The sequence below is a fragment of the Marmota marmota genome, unplaced genomic scaffold, assembly GCF_001458135.2.
Source record: "Marmota marmota marmota unplaced genomic scaffold, marMar, whole genome shotgun sequence".
Lineage (NCBI taxonomy): Eukaryota > Metazoa > Chordata > Mammalia > Rodentia > Sciuridae > Marmota > Marmota marmota.
In genome coordinates, this window is record NW_026000078.1 from 849,265 (window position 1) to 873,467 (window position 24,203).

Genomic DNA, 24,203 nt, shown 5'->3' on the forward strand with positions numbered 1-24,203 from the left:
TAAAATACTTGGGAATCAACCTAACAAAAGAGGTGAAAGACTTATACAATGAAAACTACAGAACCCTAAAGAGAGAAATAGAAGAAGATCTTAGAAGATGGAAAAATATACCCTGTTCATTGGATAGGAAGAACTAACATCATCAAAATGGTGATATTACCAAAGTTCTCTATAGGTTAATGCAATAGCCAATCAAAATCCCAACGGCATTTCTTGTAGAAATAGATAAAGCAATCATGAAATTCATATGGAAAAACAAAAGACCCAGGATAGCAAAAGCAATTCTAAGCAGGAAGTGTGAATCAGGAGGTAAAGTGATACCAGACCTCAAACTATATTACAGAGCAATAGTAACAAAACAGCATGGTACTGGTACCAAAACAGGCGGGTGGACCAATGGTACAGAATAGAGGACACAGAGACCAATCCACAAAATTACAACTTTCTTATATTTGATAAAGGGGCTAAAAGCATGCAATGGAGGAAGGATAGCATCTTCAACAAATGGTGCTGGGAAAATTGGAAATCCATATGCAACAAAATGAAACTGAATCCCTTTCTCTCGCCATGCACAAAAATTAACTCAAAATGGATCAAAGAGCTTGATATCAAATCAGAGACTCTGTGCCTGATAGAAGAAAAAGTTGGCTACGATCTACATACTGTGGGATCGGGCTCCAAATTCCTTAATAGGACACCCATAGCACAAGAGTTAATAACTAGAATCAACAAATGGGACTTACTCAAACTAAAAAGTTTTTTCTAAGCAAGAGAAACAATAAGAGAGGTAAATAGGGAGCCTACACCCTGGGAACAAATTTATACTCCTCACACTTCAGATAGAGCCCTAATATCCAGAGTATACAAAGAACTCAAAAAATTAAACAATAAGATAACAAATAGCCCAATCGACAAATGGGCCAAAGACCTGAACAGACACTTCTCAGAGGACGACATACAATCAATCAATAAGTACATGAAAAAATGCTCACCATCTCTAGCAGTCAGAGAAATGCAAATCAAAACCACCCTAAGACACCAACTCACTCCAGTAAGATTAGCAGCCATTATGAAGGCAAACAACAATAAGTGCTGGCGAGGATGTGGGGAAAAGGGTACACTTGTACATTGCTGGTGGGGCTGCAAATTGGTGTGGCCAATTTGGAAAGCAGTATGGAGATTCCTGGGAAAGCTGGGAATGGAACCACCATTTGACCCAGCTATTGCCCTTCTCGGACTATTCCCTGAAGACCTTAAAAGAGCGTACGACAGGGATACTGCCACAACGATGTTCATAGCAGCACAATTCACAATAGCTAGACTGTGGAACCAACCCAGATGCCCTTCAATAGATGAATGGATAAAAAAAATGTGGCATTTATACACCATGGAGTATTACGTAGCACTAAAAAATGACAAGGTCATGGAATTTGCAGGGAAATGGATGGCATTAGAGCAGATTATGCTAAGTGAAGCTAGCCAATCCCTAAAGAACAAATGCCAAATGTCTTCTTTGATATAATGAGAGCAACTAAGAACAGAGCAGGGAGGAAGAGCAGGAGGAAAAGATCAACTTTAAACAGAGACATGAGGTGGGAGGGAAAGGGAGAGAAAAGGGAAATTGCATGGAAATGGAAGGAGACCCTCATTGATATACAAAATTACATATAAGAGAATTTGAGGGGGAAGAGGAAAAAAACAAGAGAAAGAATTAAATCACAACAGATGGGGTAGAGAGAGAAGATGGGAGGGGAGGGGAGGGGGGATAGTAGAGGATAGGAAAGGTAGCAGAATGCAACAGTTACTAATATGGCATTATATAAAAATGTGGATGTGTAATTGATGTGATTCTGCAATCTGTATTTGGGGTAAAAATGGGAGTTCATAACCCACTTGAATCAAATGTATGAAATATGATATGTCAAGAGTTTTGTGATGTTTTGAATAACCAATAAAAAAAGAAAAAAAAAGAATGACTTTATGACATTTGCCAGTAAATGGATGGATTTAGAGACTGTCATGCTAAGTGAAATAAGCCAATCCCCCAAAAAAAACAAAGGACGAATACTTTCTCTGATATGTAGAAGCTAACCCACAATAAGGGCAAAGAAGGAGAAGGATAGAAGTTCAGTAGATTAGACAAAGAGGAATGAAGGGAAGGGAATGGGTATAGAAAAAAGAAAGTAGAATAAATCTGACATAATTTTCCTATGTACATATATGAATCCACCACATCAAATCTCACCATGGTGTATATCCACCCACAAGACTTGGGTCCTAATCAGAATGAGATATATTCCGTGCTTGGATAGTTATTTCAAAATGGATTCTACTTTCATGTATAACTAAAAAGAACCAATTAAAAAAAAAAGAACTCACACTCAGGAGTAAAGCCATTTAGAATCTTGATTCCCACCCCCCTAGGTAGAAAATCTTTACTCTCTCTCGGCATCCTCTAAGCATCAACAAACACACATGTTCTACTATTTTTCAAAATTAAAAAAATAGCATATTTTAAAACTACCTTAATGACACTTCCATATATACAGCTATGGCTTCACATCTCTGTTGTCCTTCACAGTAAGACTCCCACAGAAAAAGTTGTCTACTTTTGCTATCGCCACTTTCTCAACTTCCATGATTTTAAACTCAACTTCAGTCTAGTGTTTGCCCCACTTTCCACAAATTGCTCTCCTTAAGGGCAACAAGACCTCCAGATTGCCAAGAACAATGGTCAATGCTCATCTTACTTAGCTCTCACCACTCTCCTTCACCCAGCAGCACTCTTTTCTTAGATTTCCAGATGCCATACTCTACGGATTTTCCTCACTGGGACTCACTCTCCATATCTTCAATAAATCTTCATCACCTGTAAAGCTTCTAATTATTGAAGTGGTCCAGCACCCCAGTCACCAGCTGTCTTCTCCAGATACATTAAATTCTCCAGATACAATTAATTCACTTACCTAAGCTAAGTGATCTCAATTAGTTCTACAATTAACATTTCATCTAACTTCTGATGACTCAAAAAAAATTAAAAAAAATATATTTTCTTTTAGTTATAGTTGGACACAAAACCTTTATTTTATTTTTATGTGGTGCTGAGGATCGAACCCAGCACCCAGCTCGTGCTAGGTGAGTGCTCTACTGCTGAGCCACAAACCCAGCCCCAGCCCCCCACCCCACTCCAAAATTTTCTTGCCATATATAGCCATTCCCTTCCCCTTTACCCCCAAACCTGCTTCTCCCTTTGCCGTTCACATCTAGGTGCATGGTACTGTTAACCTTGGAAAACATCAATGACTATTTTTCCACATCTCCTATGACAAATCCAGTTCATTGGCACTTCCTGTTGACCATGTTCTCAACATACATCCCAAGTCACGTCATGTGTCACCATCTCCATCTCTTTCACTCTAGTTCCAGCCATCATCATATCACATTTGAACGACTGCAATAATAGTTTCTTAGTGTCACTATTTCTACCTGTGTTCCAATAAAAATATTTGCTCCTCAGAACACCACAAATCAGTGTAGATAAGATCACAACACTCTCTCTCTCAAAGCTTTCCCAAGGCATTTGTAATAAAATCCAAATCACACTGTTAAGGCTCCAAAGACCTCTGGCTAATTTCTTACTGTTCCTCAGCCACCCTTGCTTTTCCTTAAATGTGCCACACTTGTGTCCACCTTGGATCTGTGCAGTTACTCTTGTCTCTAAGTGGAACATTTGTCCTTTGGATCATAGAAGGGTTTTTTTTTTTTTTTTTACTTCTTTGTGAGCTTAAACTTAACTGGATTTCCTCTGAAAGGCCTTTCCAATAAACTCTATCTAAAGTAGGCCAACACCTTCTATCTAGTAACACCCTGTTACTCTAACCCTCTATCTTACTTTATTTTTCTCCATAGCACTCATTACTCCTTGGAGTTATATAATAAATTTTTGTTTACTTATGCGCTCCACTGACTAGAGTGTCAGTTCCTTAAAACAGGAGTGCTGTATTCTGTTACTGCTGTATCTACAAGTCTTGGGATAAGTGCTCAATAAGAATTTTTTTTATTGTGTGAGCATTTTTTATATAAAACTTCCCCATTGTTTGGCTTCATTGCCTAATAATCAATTTTAAAAGAAAATGGAATATAAAAGAATATTCAAATATCTCCATATAGAATTTTGTATTTTGCATTCCCAACTACTAAAGAGTGTTGGAATACTTCTTGAAGAATAAGCACATTTAGCCCAAGGAATAAGTATGTAAACTCATTTCTGTTTTCTCAGGAGAATACTACTGTCAATTATAACTTCCATGAACTTCTTATTTTGCTCTTTGCCCTTCAAATGAGAGGATATAGGAAATCTGCTTTCTCAGTTCATATTGTTGTACTTCTTGTTTGCAGAAATGTAGATCCATGCTAAAATCTGTCCATTAAGCATTAGTTGGTAAATTGTCAACTCAGTGTATTTACAGTAAGACATTTATATTTAAATAGGATTTATCTGGTCTTCTCAATGTGAATGTTTCATATGGGAATCTATAATCAACTTATCTAAATCTGAATCATTATATTTAGCCCTTTCTTATGGAATATATTTACTTCATTGCATTGTTAAAATATAACATTTAAAAACTTTCTGAAGATGTGAATTACCTTAATGTATGTACTTATTAACATACACAGGAATGCTAATTAACATTAGAAAAGTAAGCACTAGTTTCTCTTTATCATAGTGTGACACTGTTCTAAATATAAGTGACTACAATTCATTATAACTTTTTGGGCAAAAATATTTTTTCCAAGTAAACTATAAATTAAGTATGGCTAAATACTTTTCTTCAATGTAGGTAACTGGACTTAGAAAGCCACTCCAAGATTTCTCAATGGGCCTTAGGTGCTTCATTCCACAAGTGAATAAAATTTTAAATCACTGTTAAAAACACTAGCTTTAGAATCATAAAGCCCTTAGATCAGATCTTCATTCTATTTTTTCCTATCATTGATATTTTGTCAATGTCTAATGTATTAAGTGAGTTTATTGTTTTTATATACAAGTTGTTATTTTTGTGATGATAGAAATATCATATGTCTGTATAACTAAAAAGAATGAATTTTCAAAAAAAAAAAGAAGTATACCTGGTTATTGAAGAAAAATGAATGGAATAATAAAAGACAAAGAATGAATTAAGTTTTTGATCCCAAATAACTAGACTTAGCCACTGTTAATGTTTACTCCATTATGAAGCCATACATCTTTATGTTTTTAAAGCAATTTAATATCCTGAATTCTCAGTAAACTATAGAGGTTTTTCTATTAGTAAAGAGAAGTCTGTAAACATTTTAAAGAGCTACATAATATTCCATGGAATGATTTTAACGTAGTATACTTGTACTATCCCCTAATGTTTACAGGCTCCTACAATTTTAGCTATTCTAAACAATATTGAAATAAATGTTTACACATAAATTTTTATCAGTACCTCTGATTATTTATTTAAACAGATTAATAAATTAAAACACTAGAGAAAGCATCTTGTTATGTATTGCCAAACTGTTGTTCTAATCAGTCCTCCTAAATTATACTCCTAACAATATAATCAGGACTATCACTAAATTGTGTTTGTAAATGTGATGAGTAGTAATGATGTTTCATTGTTACTTAATTTTGATTATATGTGTATAAACATGTTACTTTATTATGTGTTTTTCTTTTGTAAGTAATAGTGCTCTTTTGTCTATTTAGCTATTAGGGACCTCTTGCATCTTTTTTCTTTTTCTTTTTTTTTTCCGGGAGTACCAGGGATTGAACTCAGGGGCACTCGACCACTGAGCCACATCCCCAGCCCTATGTTGTATTTTATTTAGAGACAGAGTCTCACTGAGTTGGTTAGTGCCTCGTGGTTGCTGAGGTTGGCTTTGAACTCCAATTCTCCAGCCTCAGCCTCCTCCGAGCTGCTGGATTACGGCATGTGCCATCGTGCCTGGCTCCTCATAACTTTTTCTTTAATACATTTTCCAACAATTTGTAGAACATGTATTTTATTAATCTCTTTATTAAAATAGAACATTATCAGATTTAGGTAAATATACTACAATGGAAGAATAGAATTAGTCTTTTTAACTCCTTCAAATGAAAAATTCTTAAGAATTTGACAAAATTATTATAACCCATATAATTTTTAGTTGCATACTTAAAGGCACAGACTTTAAGAGGAATGTTACTCTTCAATGGATCCCATTTTTTTCTCCCACAGCTATGAAGGAACCCAATTTGAAAGAGAACTGAAGAAACTTGAGAATGAGGGTAAACAATGAACTAAGTTCTGCAAAATGTGTGAAGTACTGACTCTAAAGTAAAAGACACACCTGCAAATTTTCAGGCATTTAACTTTGTATTTCTATTCCTCCTGAACAATTCACACTGTTCGGCCTCTGAGAATTTGTATTTTACTTTGCTTGTGTGTGTCTGTGTGTGTGTGAGACACACACACACACACACACACACACACACGGGAGGCAGGAGGCTGGGGGGGAGGAGATTGGCTGAATATTTACTCAGTGTGAAAGTTTTCCATACAAGTTTGTAATCAACTAATCTAAACCTAAATCATTATCTGGCCTCTTATTCCTGAAAATTCGTAAGAATAAACAGAAGTCTTTGATTCACATTGGTAAGGATGATCTTGAAGGGGGCTAAATTTGGAGTAGCCACCCACTCCCATTCTATCTGGTTTGTTGTGTGGGATTCTGTATGTCAACAACTATCACTGATTGCTCTGTTAAGGTTTCCTAAGAAGCATTACTCTAAAGCAAATAACTCAATTATACTGCGATGTACTGAGAGGGAGAGAGAGAGCATTTCATTTGGAAGAAGATATTTTCAAGAAGTAAAACATGAAGCTCAGTGGACTAGATTAGGAATGGAGTCTTTCATGGGAACAGAGTCCCCTGAAGGTTGAACACCTTGGTTACTATTTTCTCTAAATCTTGGGGAAGATCACATTTAGCATACAGCATTCTGAATTCTCTGTAACATCACTATCTTTGTGAATTCTGTAAAATCTACAACCTTGTGGTAGTACTATAGAGATCAAGGAGATGGGGTAAAGGGAAATGCACACTATTTTACATTGGCCACTTGCACTGCATGTATGGAGGGCAGATAGCAGCCTGCTAAAGGTTATCTAAGTGTTCCAAATGATGATCAGAAGCCACAGGCATGCAGTCCAAGGAAGAGCACAAGACATTAAGATACTCTACTGACTAGACATTTCTCCAAGAAAACCTTCACTAAGGACAATCTCTTCTTAGCCCTACATGTGCTGGTAAGTAGAGGTGGGAGAAGGGTGTGAGGAGATACTTGGGGTTTCCACGTACATGCGCATAGAAAAAGTCTTTCTCTTTCCATGGACCTACTGACAAACTGTCCGTAGGAACATGGAGTAGGCCAAGGTACGAAGGAGGAGTGACTTTCACTTTTCTATGTCTAGCCTCTGTATTGCTCAAATTTTTTTTTTACAGTAAACACATATTAATGTGGCAATTCATAAGTATTCTGTAAATTAAAACATTTCTCTTAGCTTGTTGGCTTCTTTTAATATTTGCTTTTTATATACAAAATATTTTATATAGTATTTTGTTTTTCCTTGTTACTTTTTGCATTGCATTTGAGCTTTTCCAATGGACTAATCAAATGTCTAGTGTGTATTTATATTTATGTGGCCAGTTCTGTGCTCTATGAAGAATAAAAGGTACAGAAAAACACCATTTGGAGCCTGGTGCCATGGCACATACCTTTAATCCAAGTGGCTCAGGAAGCTGAGGAAGGAGGATCCAAGTTGAAATCCAGCCTCAGTAACTTAGCAAGGCCCTAAGCAACTTAGTGAGACCCTGTCTCTAAATAAAATAGAAAAAAAAATGAGTTGGGGAATGGCTCAGTGGTTAAACACCCTTCGGTTTAATCCCCAGTATCAAAGAAAAGAAAAGAAAAATACCATTTGGGATCTGCCAAGAAATGTATTTAAAAGCCACATTAGCAAAACAGGATAAAAGGAGAAAGATTTTAAGAAGTGGACATAATGTGATTATAATGAAAGGGTTTAGGTTACACTCCAGGGTCTTTATAGTCCCAAAGGGTTGGAATGGGCCAGTGCTCTCCAATGAAATATTATTTAATGGGCAGGCTCAGAAAGGTCCTTGTGACACAAATCAGGACTCCCCTTGGGAAATTTCAACTCACTTGCAAAGCTTCACTTATAAAATTAGAATTGAAGGCACCGAAATCTACTGGCAATTCCTTCTGAGTTTCCTCCCCACCAATTCAAACCGTTATTTGGAGCAGAAATCAAAGTGAGACAGGTAGCAAAACTCAAAAGTCAGCATTAGAAGATGAGAGAAACAAGCCTATTTGAATTACATGTTCTGAAGAACAACTTCTATTTCCAACCATATGCCTTAGTAAAATTTATGAGCCTCCCTGGGTCTGCAGTCCCTTTCTTGCTATTCTTTGCTTTTTCTTTTTTTTTATCTCCCTTTCCCATAGTTTCCTTTGCGCTTTGCTTTTGCTTATGTTTTTGATGTTGCTGTTTAAAATTTTGTATTTCCTTTTTCTTCTCCCCTCCCATGCCCTAATCCCAAGTCACAGCTGGTACTATTCTTCCTGATTTTCTCTCTTTGTTTTAAAAACTTAAGCTGACATTTAATAATTTGACACAATTCACATAGAAATCTAAGTTTCTGATTTTTCTTGAAAACTAGAAGCTGTAGCCACATTGGGCTGTAGTTTCTACAAGGCCACAATCAGCCAGAGGTAAGTAGAGGCTGCAGCCTTAGGTGGGTCTCACACTCTCCAGAGTCCCTACCACTATGCTTTCCTTCACCTATTTGTGAGACTTGCCTTACCCCTGTTGGCATTGATTGACTCTGGCTTACGCCCATCATGGAGATATGCTAGCTACATGCTTAAGTTGGAGACACCTTAAGAAAAGATCATTTACATTCTCAGGTAGAGACTGTTGTGAAGAGATATCATGTACTCAACAAATGACAACCTACTAGGTGCCAGGTACACTTTTTGATGTTAGAGGTAAAAACAAATAAGAGAAATTTGCCTACTTTTATGGTTTTATCTAATAGAAGTTGTCAGTAAACAAATAAACACATTAACAAGATAATTTCAAGCAGTGCTAAGTATATGAAATGGTATTTTATATTTCATAATTTTGTGTAGTGAAAATATATGAAAGGCACACAGCAGGTAGATGGGATAGAGGGCAGGGGTAGGGATAGCTTGAGATGGATGGTGGCACCAGGGTTGTTGATGTAGGTCAGATATCACAGGAAGGTGTCTAGGTGATAATAAACCAGGAGCTGACTGTGACATCTGAGACAGCACCAGCTTTGTGAAGAGCTCGGAGAAAAAATAAGATAAGCAGAGGAAAGAATAAATACAAGAAGCTTGAGGTAGGCATGATTTTGACATCTTCAAGGAAATTGAAGCCAGTGTGATTGGGGCTTAGAGAGATGATACATAGGAGGGAAGCTGAGGAGGTGGGCAACAGATCTTGCAAAGCTTTGGAGCCCACAGTGAGGAGTTCGGATCTGATTCTAATTGCACTGGAAAATCATTAGAGATTATTAAGAATGTGAGTTTTTGCAAAATCTGATTTTCTATAAGGAGTAATGCCTTACAATTTATAGCTGTAACTGAGTGTGAAATATAATACTTTCAGAAAAAAATATACATAACACATACCAAATGCTTAGTGAATAATTATAAAAGCAAAGATCATGTATCCACCACACCCTCAGGAAATAGAACTCTGCCTAATTCCAGAAACACTCTCCGTATCTGTCATTCCCTATAGAACATAACCACTTCTCTCCTCAAGGTCATTGTCATCATGACATTTATTGTATATGCTTTCTTGATTTTCTTTATAGTTTTCCCTCTTAACAAATGCCTCCCTACACAATATAGCTTCATGTCACCTATTACTAAATTAAATCTTATATAAATATAATTTGACATCTACATTAAGATAGTGAATGGAAAACTCCTTACAGAAATTCTCTTTCCCAAAACAGAATTCAAAGATAGTTTTAAGCATAACATCTTTTTTATTTACAACAATAAAATAAGGGCATAACTTAATGTAATACATTTATTTCAAAAACTGACAACCAAGGGAAAGAATTCTTAAGCAAAATACAAAGCATAGCAAATCTCAGTTTGTAACTCCACTCCCATCTCCAGAAACATCTCAGTGAATAGAAAAAGTTATAAAATGCTTAGTAATACCTCCCAAATATTTAGAGACATAAGCTGTATGAGTATCTTTATCTTTTGATGAAAAACAAATAAAAAGAACAAATAAAAAATGTAAAAAGAAATAGTGGAAAGAACTGTTGGAGATAAATAGATGAAATAAGGAAATGAACATTAGACAAGTCTCTTGATGCCTTTGGGCTGCTATAACAAAATGCCATAAACTAGGTGGCTTGTAACAACAGAAATTTATTTCCCACGGTTCTGGAGGCTAGAAAGTCCAGGATCAAAGTGCCAACAGATTCAGTGTCTAGTGAGGGCCCACTGTCTGGTTCATAGATGGCACCTTCTCACTGCGTCTGCACATGGTGGAAGAGCCACACATCTCTACAGAGTCCCTTATAAGGGCACTACTCTCACTGATGAGGGCTCTTCCCTCATGAACTAACCACCTCCCTAAAGCCTTACCTTGCAATACCATCACCCGTGGGTTAGGATTTCAATGTGTTAATCTGAGGGGAACAAAATCACACAGATCACAGCAGCAACTAAGAAATTTGTGAGCAATTCCCCAATCCTAGATGAGGTGTTAATCCTAGCCAATTGTGCTAATTCCATTGTCCTCGATAGTGACGTTTAAAATTAGGTATTAGATATCACTCTGACCAATAAGAAGCAAGGGAATTTAAGGAGGAAGCAATTCACAAGTTATATAAGATCAAGAAGCCATACAGAATGGTGAGACATTTCAGAAATAAGGAAAACAGAAAACCACAACAGTCCCCATGCTGGAGGAATGAAGTAAGGAAGTGACATTATCAGACCCCACTAGCCAGGGCCTTCCAGCAGAAAGTGGAACATGGAGGGCCAGTCCATTGCAGGGCTGAGAGGCGGCCGCTACTGAGGCTCACTCAAGACACTCCTTGAGGCTGAGGCAAAAGAGGGAAAGCACTATGACTTCCCCTTTTCCTATCCTCTGTTTTTCTGCCTTTGCCTTTAAAGTAAATCCAGCTGGAAGTTGGCTGCTAGGGGACCATGGAAGGAATAGCCTTCAGAAGCCAGTCCTGTGAGATACAGAGCAAAGCAGGGAAAGGTTAAGGGTTGGATCTAAGGGCGAACAGGTGGAGGCCTGGATTAAGGAGAATGGGGAAGAGAGAGGAATCAAGGGTGACTCTCCAGTCTTTGACTTATGAAGGTGAGGAAGTGCCATTTTTGGAGATGGAGAATATCAAAGAAGTAGCAGTTTAGGGAACTAAACTCAGAAGCTTTTTGTATTCATGAAGTTTTAGATGTCTGTTAAATATCTGAGCAAAGCTATCAAGTGGGCTTCTCACACCAGAAGATTCCCTTTGATGTGGGAGGAAGGAAAGAGGAAGGGTGTGGGGAAGGAAAAGAGAAAAAGAGGGAAACAGGAGAAAGAGGGAGAGGAGAGGGAAGAGAAGGAGAGAGCCCCAGTGTATGTGTCGTAGGGGCAGAACAACCTGTGTCCTGGTTTCTGGCAGTGCTACAGTGAAGGTGGCAAGTCCCTATGGAGGAAATGGGTACATATTTAGCTTAACGAAATATTTTTAATTCCTAGAATGGAGGCATGGAATTAGAAAAGACCTGAAAGAATCTTACTGTAAAGACTGGTGAACACTCAGTAATCACTTGAATGGCAAAATGACCAAGCACTAAATGGGCCTCTCTTCCACCTACAGTGTAGATATGATAACATTTTGCATACCTCGGGTCATGGAGTTTGGCGGAAAGAGACATAGAAGGGACTCAGGTTAAATTGTCTGACACCCCAGCTGTGTGGACATCGAAAGACAAAAATTTAGTTGCATCAGAATTCATCATCTTTTGCTACAGTAAAATTATGAGACATAAAATCCTCCACAATGCCATTTGTAAAGATTCTCTTATTAAGCTCAATTTAATCCACTGATGAATCTTAACAAAATGGTCCAGAGGGCCTTAGGCCCTGTGAATGTGATGCCCTTAAAATCTTCCCACAGTGTGAGATCCAAACAAAACAAAAAAAACACTAAAAAATCAAAGCCTATTTCTTCTCCAGTCTAAGTCAATGGGTCAACCATAAACACCAAAGACACATATCTACTCTTACAAAGAGTGTAACCTGGGTAGGGTTGTGGCTCAGCGGTAGAGCGCTCACCTTACATGTGTGAGACCCGGATTCAATCCTCAGCACCACATTAAAAAAATAAATAAATAAAAATAAAAAAAGAGTGTAACCTAGCTCTAGATATTAATGAAGATACACTTTCTCCACATATAACAGAACTTGTACAGATTTTTACAAAAGGAGCAGCCTCTTACAGCATAAGCAAAGGATTTATGGTATGAACTTGCTCGTCATTTGGTTTATGCTCTGGTTCTAGGCTCAGGGACAAATGTGAAAAAAGAAGTGAATGCCCATTCTGGTTCCATGTACTCATCAAAGATTTTGCCAATAACTTTGTTTGTTTGTTTGTTTTAATTAGTTACACATGACAGTACAATGATCTTGACTGACAATAACTTTTTTGAAGTTATTGGTTTTTAAAAAAATTTATTTATTTACTTATTCTAATTAGGTATATATGAAGTTACTGGTTTTGATCACTTTAAACCAAATAACGCTTCTAGACAGGACATAGCCACACTCTGTCAAGTTTTCACAAAAGAATACACATTTATGAGCTTTATACATTCAACATTGCAGGGGTAGGTTCAGGAAAGAATTCTGTTTCTCCAGTTACATGGATGTATGTACAACTTTACTGGCCCTCAAAAGTTTCAATGGTGAAATACTGACTCTGTGTTCTCTAACATTTTACTTTTTGATACAAAAATTGTTTTCAGCAAAATGGTAGCTTAGGTAACTCATACTCATATAATTCAGTAGGATCTAATGTGATTTTTTATTAAATAACAAAGGAAACTGACCATGCATTTCATTGTTTTCACTATAAAAGAGAGAATATTTAAAAGCACATAATCTCATCTCCTGATTTCAGCAGGGAACTCCAGCAGCTGTTATGTACACCTGTGTTGTAACATTAAAATTCTGGTGAGTCAGCACAGTGTAGGGGCACGTTTTTATACGCTGAACTGATTAGAAGCTCTCACACCTCACCAAGTACTCTGGTACATGCCTATAATCTTAGAGGCTTGGGACACTGAGGCAGGAGGATTGTGAGTTAAAAGCCAGTTCAGCAACTTAATGAGGCCCTAAGTAACTTACTGAGACCCTGTCTCTACATAAAATATTAAAAAAGGTTGGGGGATGTGGCTCAGTGGATTCAATCCCCAGTATAAACAAAACAAAACAAAAAACAATAACAACAACAAACCCTCACACCTTGCTGTCTAAAACTTTGAGCATAGGAATAAATGGCCATAAAGATAAAATAAACCATAAGAGTCATTAGGATTGTGATAATACTTTATTCCCAAATACTCTGGCTATGTGTGCAAAGAGCATAATCGACTATTTAATTTGAAGTTTTAATTAGCTGAGTTAAGGGAAACTGTTGATTCTGAACTGGCTACAACAGAATGAGTCAATCCTTATGTTCTCTGTCATTGGAACATGAGCATATAAACAGACTTGTCTGCAAGGAGAAAACTCACAGATGACTGATAAATGAATTCTGGCAGTGGCTTGTGATCACAATTGGCAACAACTGGGGAAAATATTGACAGCAGTAAATTTCGAACCCTTGGAAAGAGCAACTCTGAGCCTATGTCATAATCCAATTATAGTTGAGCAGCCCAGAAAGCCTCCTGGGCCAGAGAGATTGTAAATTGGGCCTTTGTGGATGGGAAAAGAATGAGAAATGGAGGAAATTTTTTTATTTTTATTTTTAGGAATGTGTCCAAAGTAAATGACTGTAGATGTGTGTGGTTTTCTCATTCTTGCTGTTTATTTCTGGTTCTGAGCAGAGATTGTGTGTGTGTTGACGTTGATGCATATTCATGCACCAAGGAAGGAAACTGTTCTGTTAACTGCTGCTATAAAGCTCATATATCACAATGCTACATGAGCACTACCATCTTTCTTGGTTTGCTCTAATCAGGATGCGTCACACAGTACAAAAGGGCCTTCTCAGAAGGCCGTGGGTGACAGGAAGACAAACAGCAGTGGCAGCTTACAGAGCTTGAATTCCTAATTCATCAGGCCCTGCACAGAGCTCCTTCTACAATTGTTCTGGAGACAAGTGGGAGATGACAGGAAGCCCAAAATAGCAAAGCTGCTTACCTAACTATTTGTGTCAAACTCCTGCTGGAGAGCCACTGTTTTGTTTCAGTGGAACACTTGTGTAGATCCAGTTATCAGAGGTACAAGGTATCGTGGTGGAAGTACTGCCTCTCTCCCTTAGGATTGAGTTATCATTTGAGTCTAGCAATTTATACCTTCATTAACTAAGAGACAAAAACTTTCTCCTTTTAGTCAGCAAACATATTTGAGCATTGGCAATATGCCAAACTCTATATAAGTCATAGGAAATATAATGACATATAAGATATTGCAGGTGTTGCTTCCCATACAGTAGAAAAGAGACATATATACAGACAAGTTATAACACAATGGAGATAATGTTATAAAGGAAAGCAAAGTATTTTTTCTGGTCTCATAAAGACTGATGAACTTCTCCTGGAGCCACTAGAAAAGCCTTTATGGAAGAGATGACATTGGAAGTGGCTTTGAAGATGTTTTCTAAATAGAAAAGTCAAGAGAAATTAGAAGAGCTACATATATTTATGGCATTGATTGTGGTGGTGGTTTTATGGTATATACTTATCTCCAAACTCATCAAGTTGTATACATTAAACACATAAGTCTTTCTACATGCCCATCAGACCTCAAATACGTTAATCTAAAAATAAAAAGTTCAAAGCAAGGTATTCCAACCACGTCCAAACCACATAGACCTGAATATACATAAGGTAGACTAGGAAGAGAAAGGCATTTTGTGATTAGTCTATAGGGGAGAAAAGTCGGGGGAAGCAGTGCTGGAGTGTAGTAAAACAAAAGAAGTTTCCAGAAAAAACCTGGGACTGGATTTCAAGTTGTTTTGTATGTCAGGCTATGATGTGGGGTTACTTTCCCCTGTGGATAGCAGGAAGCCAATATATACTATAAAGATGAAAGAAACATGATTAGACTTGTTTTAGGGTGTAAAATCAGACTATAATGAAGGGATTAATTGAATAGGAAAATACTGATGGAATGGAGATCACAAGGAAAGAAATTTACCAATTAGTGATAAGAATAGAGACACCAAAAAACTTTAAAAATAGCTAGTACAGGTAGTTGCAGAACAGTGTACTTATAATGAGAAATATATTTGGGAAACACTGAGAATTCAACTAGAGGTAGTGAACACAAATAAATGGACATCCTCATTACCCACTTCTCTGATGCACATTTTTGTTCTTATATTCCTTGCATCTCTCAAATCTATATTCTAAATTAAATTTCAAAGCTACTGAGCTACAGTTTCCTGCTTATATTTTATAATTCATAGGATTATAATTTTATATTTTATATTATAAGTTCTTTAACTTATAAGAAACAAAAACCTGTAGGAAAGGACAAAGCTGTACCCTTTCTGCACTGCCAAAACATGTGACAACATTCTCTTTATCAAGTTCAAGCTGAGTAAATGATAGAGAACTATTCAAAGAAGCTGCATTATGAGAGAATTATGGTTCATCCCAAGGTTGTGAGGCTGATTCAACATATGCAAATCAATAAATGTAGCTCATCAGATCAACAGAATTAAGGACAAAAACCACAGGATCATCTCAATAGATGCAGACAAAAAAAGAAACTTTTGATGAAATCCAGCACCCATTCATTTTAAAAACACTAAAAAATCTAGGGATAGAAAGGACTTACCTTAATATTGTAAAGGCAATGTAAAACAAATCCAAAGGCCAACATTATGCTAAATTGAGAGAAACTGATAGCATTTCCTCTAAAACCAGGAGCAAGACAAGTATGTCTACTCTCACCACTCCTATTTAATATGGTTCTTGAAAATCTACCCAGAGCAATCAGGTTAGAGAAGGAAATTAAAGAGATACAAATAGGTAAAGAAGTCAATTTATCTCTGTTTGCTGGTGACATGATCCTATACTTAGAAGATATTAAAAAAATTTTTTTTTACCAGAAGAATTCTAGAGCTGATAACAAATTCAACTAAGTAGCAGGATACAAGGTCAACATAAAAAAAAATAAATAGCTTTCCTATATTCCAATTATAAATCTGCTGAGAAAGAAATCAGGAAAACAATTTCATTCATGATAACCTTAAAAACAAACAAACAAACAAAAACTTGGTAATAAATCTAACTAAAAAGGTGAAAGACCTCTACAATGAAAACTATAGAACACTGAAGAAAGAAATCGAAGAATATCTTAAAAGCTGGAAATACCTCCCGTGTTCTTGGATAGGCAGAATTAATATTGTCAAAATGACCAAACTATCAAAAGCAATTCACAAATTCAATGTGATCCCCATCAAAATATCAATGCCAGTCTTCACAGAGTAGAAAAAAACAGTTCTAGAATTTATTTGGAAGAAAAAAGAGACCCAGAATAACCAAAACAATAGTGAGCAACGACAGTGATGCTGGAGAAATCATAAAACCTGATCTCGAATTATACTACAGATTTATAGGGGGAAAATCTCAGTAGAATTGTTTTGTTTTGTTTCACAAAAGGAACCGATTGGCTATGTTTATTTAACTTTTGCAGAAGTTTTCTCACTTTCTTATCAGGGAATCTTAAGGGGAGTTTGAGTCAAGGACAGATTGTGAAATTGTAGACAAGATGGTCAGCAATCCTTGTGGTCAGAAGCACTCCACTTTGAGGTATTCTCCTTTTCCTGTTACATCCATCTGGTAATTTATATCTGTACTTCTTCATGAGCATAAACATTGGCCAACATAGGTTACAATGACCTGGAAAATTCAGTGGCTTCATACAGCAAAGGTTTGTTCCTTGTTCATGCTTCACATTTACTTTGTGCTAGAAGGGTCAAGGTGAGGGGACTCAACTCATTTAAGTCAATTACTCAGGTTTATGGGAAAGCCATTATCTTACGCTCATTAGCTATCATACAAGGGGAAAGAGAAAGATCTGAGGGTGGAGGTGTCCACTATGAAAATCAAGTGTTTCAATCCAAAAGTGACACCTCATTTTGCTGGCAACTCATTGGGCAGAACTGGTCACATGATCCTGTTCCAAACAAAAAAAGGGCCATGGAAGTGGAAGCCTTCAATGTGTTCAGAATGGGGAAGAAATGGGAGTATTTGGCAAATAGCACTAATGAATACACTGAGACTAAGATAGGATTATCTTGGAAAAATGAACTTAAGTTTGGCCGCTTATGACAATCTTTCTTTCAATTATTTTGCATGATTCTGTATGTTTCTTACATTGATTAAATAACCAGCCTTTTGAAGACTTTGGATGTAGGACAGGGAGAATTGAGGTCCATTTGAGGGAAGCATGCCAGTATTTTGTCCATACTCCCCCAATGTAACTTTAATGGTGACATATTATAGAGGATTAACAACATCTCCCCAGAAACAACTCTGAAGACAAAAAGCCTAGATATTAAACACTATCTGCTGTGCATTCACTGCGTAGGATTCATTTAACATTTTAAAAATCATATACATCACTGCTTACTCTCAACATTTTCATTGTCACAAACACCTACTTAACAGTAATTTTAGAGCTTTTCATATTCCTAAATATTAAACCTATAATCCTAACACTGTTTTTAATAGATCCTCATAGAACTACCCAATAGCCACAGTAAAACAAACAGAGCACCTGCTGGTATCAGAAATAGGAGAGAATGAGCAGTACCATCCAGGTGACATGGTATTTCGTCAGGAAGAATGTTTTTGTAATGTGTTTTAACAACTACTGGAAAGTGGGACAGTGCTGAGGTTGGAAAGCTGATGTTTGCAGTCAGTCTGTAAAGACAGCTAAATTGGTTTATATCTCCTCATTTTTCTCTCATTTCAGGATAGAAACAGAGTATTTGCTACTGGAATGACTATTAGTTATAGTCATGTGACAGATTTGTCACATGCTGCCGAAACAGAAATCTGTATAGCGGATTGATTGCTGTAAGGACACAGTGATTCACAATAAGCACCACAGACAAATTTCCCAAGTTCTCAGTTTAGAAATAATGAGGAGGATGGGCCAACTGATTTTGTCAGCTCGTATAAAACTCATTGCGTCACTTCACCCAGATGCTCTTAAATCCTTTCCATGGTTTCTGTGTATCCATCTCCCAGAATCTGCATGCTTGACTCCTACAGGCTGTTGCCTTCAGTCTTCAGAGAACTACCAATGGGCTCTTGGAATCCCTTTGCCAAGCTGCCCTAAGAGCAGAAAGTGCCCCACAGCCTACAGCCAAGGACTGCCTAGAGCAGGAATAGTAAAGCTTAACTTTTGCCTCAACATGACCCCATTTTCTCTGGACACTGAAAGGGAAGAAGTGAGAAGCAAACACCAGTCACATTAGGCAGAGGTAGCATAGACAGGAATTATCTCAGATCAGAGGAAAATATCTAGCAAAATGCACAACTTCACCTGCTTCTCCCAATAAAATAGTATTTGTATGACTCCTTAAAAATAAAATGCTGCTGGTGCCTTGTATTTTTAAGAAACAAGAGTCAGACAGATTTTTAAGTTCCTAGAGAAATCAGGCAACAAGTTGAAGATGTTCAGTTACCAGTATATTTAGAAGGTGAACTGATCAAAGAAAAAAAAAATAAAGAAAAGGATACTCAGATTCTGGTCAGAACTAGCAGAACAATCCACGTTAACACATACACACACAGAAAATGTGTGCGTGCACACACATGCTCTGATTGAGAATGAGTATTCAGGGTATCAAAAGGCAAAAAGGCAAAATTTTCTGGAATTTACAAAGACATGCTAGTCAAGCTGACAACGCTGTGAGATGGACTTTGTTCTGAAACTAGGTTATGCGTCTTTGCTTGGCTACCGTAGCAACAAGATTGGCAGGAAAAGTGGGAAGGCCTGTCCCACAAGTAAGGGTTCAACTCCTGAGATGACACCCCAACAAAATGTCTCACAATCTCTCACCTTTAAGTTAAAGAAGATTTAAGTGATAGCTGAATATCTGGAGGTATGAGAGACACTCTGCAGAGTGAGGAATGTTATAGGTGTTCAGTATTTGTTGACATCTCAATCTACAATTGTGTGCCACAGAGCATTATGTAGGAACTGAGAGAATGTACTACTTGTAAATTGATTCCTTTAAACATGTTTATCTAAATAAATTACTTATATTTACAGATTTCATTTATCATTTTTTTAAGAAGTATTGCAGAACCTGGGTATGGTGAGGACCAACTTGTTAGTGAAATTTGCATGACTTATAACAAATTAATTCTTGTTAAAAATAATCTCATACTTGTAACGGGGCTGAGTAAAGATATCAACGTATGCAGCTTTTGGACACCAGCATCCTTTTCTAACTTGGAAGTACATATAGGAGGAGTAAATATAGCCAAGTTCAAGGTCTGTAAAGTTCAAGTGAACAGAAGAAAGCAAATAAAAATAGAATATACAAGAAGATAAAGTGAAAGAAAAGAAATAGAAGGAAGGAAATATGTTCCAGAGCATAGTTAGCATTGTTATAGTGAATGCAACCACATAGAAAAATAAGAAAATTTGACCTATTTATCTCAGAATGAAGTCATATGCAATTATATAAAGAAAACAACTCTACAGAGCTTACTAATATGTATGAAAATAAGGATAGGCTATTTCTGCTCATATCAGTAGGTTTGCAATAAGTATATATCCGTTATTTACCAAATCAATTTTTAAATGAATAGATTAAAATAAATTTGTTAGGAACTACTCTTCTACATAGAAGTAAAACATTTGTAGCTGATTTGGTTGGATGATATTCTTTTTTCAAATGTTAAAAATTGGTTTAACAGGAAAAAAATAATGATCTACTGTACAAAATCTATAAAAAATAAACTGGCAAACATATTTCAAATATATAGTTCATAGTGAAGAAAACTTAGAATACAAGAAGAAAGCATTGAGAATAATTTTAAGGCCATCAGCTTGACTTTAGAGAAGACATAATTTCGGATTTTTTATCTTTCAGCCAGCTACTAAAATGAACAATATAATTTAGGTGATGAAATTAGTACTTTCTGACATATATGTGGTTTTATATTTTGATATTTCTTTCACTTTATGGTATCTTATTTGTTCTGTATATCACACAATTCTGCAGGTGAGATGCAAAAATTGAGCTCCCCTGAATAGAGAGAAAAAGATAATATTCTTTGAGATTTTGTCATGACTTATGTCCTGCAGACTCAAAATGCTTTGTGGGATTATAATATTCACCTGTGAAATGTGCCAACTCTACTGGGCATGACATCTATGTTATCAGAGAGGATTTGACACAACTCCCAACTCACACATTCCACATGGATTAACCCTCCACTGGGGACCTGCTGGATGCCATATTCACTTTCTACTTAAGACTCATAAGCCCACCTTTCTCTGGTGTCATTCTGTTCAAATTAAGAGTTAGCAAAAAGTCTAACCATGTCATAGTTTATTTTCAACACTGTGATTAAAGTTTTATTTTTTGCAACCATGTGCTGCCTTAGTGTGCAGAAATGAAGTCTATAGCAGGATTGGTCTTGATTTTCTAGAAAAGGAGTAAGATCATTCTGAGCCAGCCCCACTCCCTTACCCCAGTTACTCAGTATCAGCATTCTTGGTGACCAAGATAGCTACCCATTTGGGACATGGCATACATTTAGAGCAGGGGAAGCTAGGGCTTCAAGAGAAGTGAGGAGATAAGCCACAGGAAATGCTTCATGAACACTCTGATTAAACCAGCAGTGTTTGTGTTAATTGGTTTTTCATTGCCATGAAGAAAATACCTGACCAGATGAACACAGAGGAGAAAACATTTATTTGGGGCTCATGGGTTCAGAGGTCTCAGTCCATAGATGCCATTGCTCTGGGCCCAAAGTGAGGAGGCACATCATGACCTAAGGGTTCTGCAGAGGAAAGCTGTTGCTCATGGCAGCCAAGAAGCAGAGAGAGGGGGAAGGGGGAATGAGCCCCAAGGAAGAATAACTCTGTCAGGGCATACCTCCAGTGACCCACCTCATTCAGCCAAGCCCTACATGCCTACAGTCACCACCCATTCAGTCCATTCAAACTAGGATTGAATGATTAGGTTAGGCCTCTTATAAGGTCTAATCATTTCACCTCTGAATATTTCAGCATTAACACAGGAGATTTGGGGAGATGCCTAATATCCAGACCACAATAGGGTTAAAGGAGAACAACACAGAGAATGACAATAGTAGTCATAAATATGCCATTACTATTTGTACATAGCAATTATGTTTTAGAAACAGAAATAGAAATATTAATAAAAGCCAAAAATATTTTAATCCTATAGTCCACATTTTAAAAAATAATGAAATCTATTAGAAACTTCTTTTGATGAGTCCTTAAACTCTATATCATAAACCTAGCCTTATCTTTATATTACCTATTCTTCATTCCTATCTTTCCTTACATCCGCCTTCACCTTCTCTCCTGTCCTCTTTCACCCTTTATTCTATTCTTTTTTCCCTTCTGTAAAATTTTTATTTGTTCTTTCTAGACTAATATTCTTATTTTATTTGTTGTTTTTAGATATACATGACAATAGGGTTATTTTGACATATTATACATACATGGAGTGCAACCCATTACAATTTTTATCTCATTCTTGTGGTTGAACATGATGTGGAGTTACACTAGTCATGTACCAAACCACTAAAATTCATGATTAAAAAGGAAATATCACTGAAATACGATAATCAGAAACTACTTTGAAAATCTATTCTCCAATAAAATAGAGAATCATGATGACATTGACAAATTTCTAGAGACATATGACCTTCCCAAATTAAAACAGGAAGACAGGGTAGAGAGAGAAGATGGGAGGGGAGGGGAGGGGGGATAGTAGAGGATAGGAAAGGTAGCAGAATACAACAGTTACTAATAGGGCATTATGTAAAAATGTGGATGTGTAACCGATGTGATTCTGCAATCTGTATTTGGAGAAAAATTGGGAGTTCATAACCAACTTGAATCTAATGTATGAAATATGATATGTCAAGAGCTTTGTAATGTTTTGAACAACCAATAAAAAAAATTAAAAAAAAATAAAACAGGAAGACAAAAAATTTAAACAGATCAATTTCAAGCACTAAAATTGAAGATGTCATCAAAAGCTTGCCAACAACAACAACAACAACAAGAAAACCCAGGACTGGATGGATTCTCAGCTGAGTTCTACCAGACCTTCAAAGAAGAACTTACACAAATATCAAATTATTCCATGAAATACAAAAGAGGGAACCCTTCCAAATTTATTCTACAAATCTAGTATCACCCTGATACCAAAACCAGACAAAGACACTTCAAGGAAAGAAAACTTCAGACTAATATTCTTCATAAACATAGATGCAGAAATTCTTAAAAATTCTTTTAAGAATTAAAATTAAAGAAAATTTTAATTCTTAAAAAATCCCAGAAAATCACATACAAAAACATACTAAAAAGATAGTGCACCACAATCAAGTGGGGTTCATCCCAGGGATGCAAGATTGGTTCAACATACAGAAATCAATAAATGTAATTCATCATATCAATAGACTTAAAGACAAGAACCACATGATTATCTCAATAGATGCAGAAAAAGCATTTGACAAAATTCAGCACCCCTTCATGTTTAAAACACTAGAAAAACTAGGAATAGTAGGAACATACCTCAACACTGTAAAATTATTTATGTTAAACTCAAGGCCAACATCATTCTAAATAGAGAAAACTGGAAGCATTCCCTTTATCCTGATCTTCTCTCTCTCTCCCTCCCTCTCTCTCTCTCTTTCTCTCTCTCCCTCTCTCCCTCTCTCCCTCTTTCTCTGAATGCAAGCATTTTCCCATTTGGTTTTGAGAATGTTGCATAGTGCCACTAGAGAAGCTACATGAAGTAGGAAGTCTGGGAATCTCACTCATGTTACAACCTCTTGGTCTGGTCCTGGGGTTTGGGTCCTCCTTGGCACAGGGGCTGGGCTCATATGTCATCTTCTCCCACAAAACCTGTCGCAGTTCTGAAGTGCTATTCCTCAACTTCCTCAGCCACAATACATACCTCATCCTTACTTTGGAGGTATAGATGGTGCTTACCACATCAGCAGGACACATCTGTTTTTTCTTTTTGGTGGTGGTGGTGCTGGGGATTGAACCCAGAGCCACATGCATGCTAGTCAAGCACTATACCACTTAACTAACATCCCCAGCCTTGCAGGATATATTTTAACATGTGCAAGTCACAAATACACATTCTGCTTAAAAGCATCATCTGTCCCTAATTCTTTCTACTCTCCTTGTCTTTTCTTGCCTTTTTTTTTGGCCTGTGATGGAGGCCACCTTCTGTCTCTCATTTCGACTAGTGCAATTCAAATGGCCATGTTCACTTAGAGATTTTATAGAGTTGGATTGACAGTATGGACCCTAGAGCAAAAGCACTTGGCTTCAAGTCCTTTTCCATCACATATCATTGTGTGACCTTGAACAAGTTTTGGCTATTGCCATGAAATTAGTTAATATGTGTAAAGCTGTAAAACATTTAGGACAATGTTTGTCACATAGTAAGCAAGACTTCTATACATATGTAGGACATCCAAACTTTAATACCACAATAAGCCTGTGCCCTAGGAAAATATAGTTCAAATACAATTCCTTAGAATCTGGATTTAATGGGAAAATCGCCAAAACACAATATAGAATAGGCAGGGCCTAGGGTACTGTGCAAGGACCAAGTTCTGAAGTAGGGCTTATGTGGGG

The 24,203-nt window shown here is 36.8% G+C and overlaps 1 long non-coding RNA gene across 1 annotated transcript in view; it reads left to right on the forward strand.

The window, feature by feature from the left end:
• LOC125620216 overlaps window positions 1-22,002 on the forward strand; it is a 40,069-nt gene extending 18,067 nt beyond the window's left edge. Inside the window, exon 3 of the long non-coding RNA XR_007351809.1 lies at window positions 6,252-22,002. This is a non-coding gene — a long non-coding RNA (uncharacterized LOC125620216). The remainder of the gene's footprint in view (window positions 1-6,251) is intronic.
• The last annotated feature ends 2,201 nt before the right edge of the window (window positions 22,003-24,203 follow it).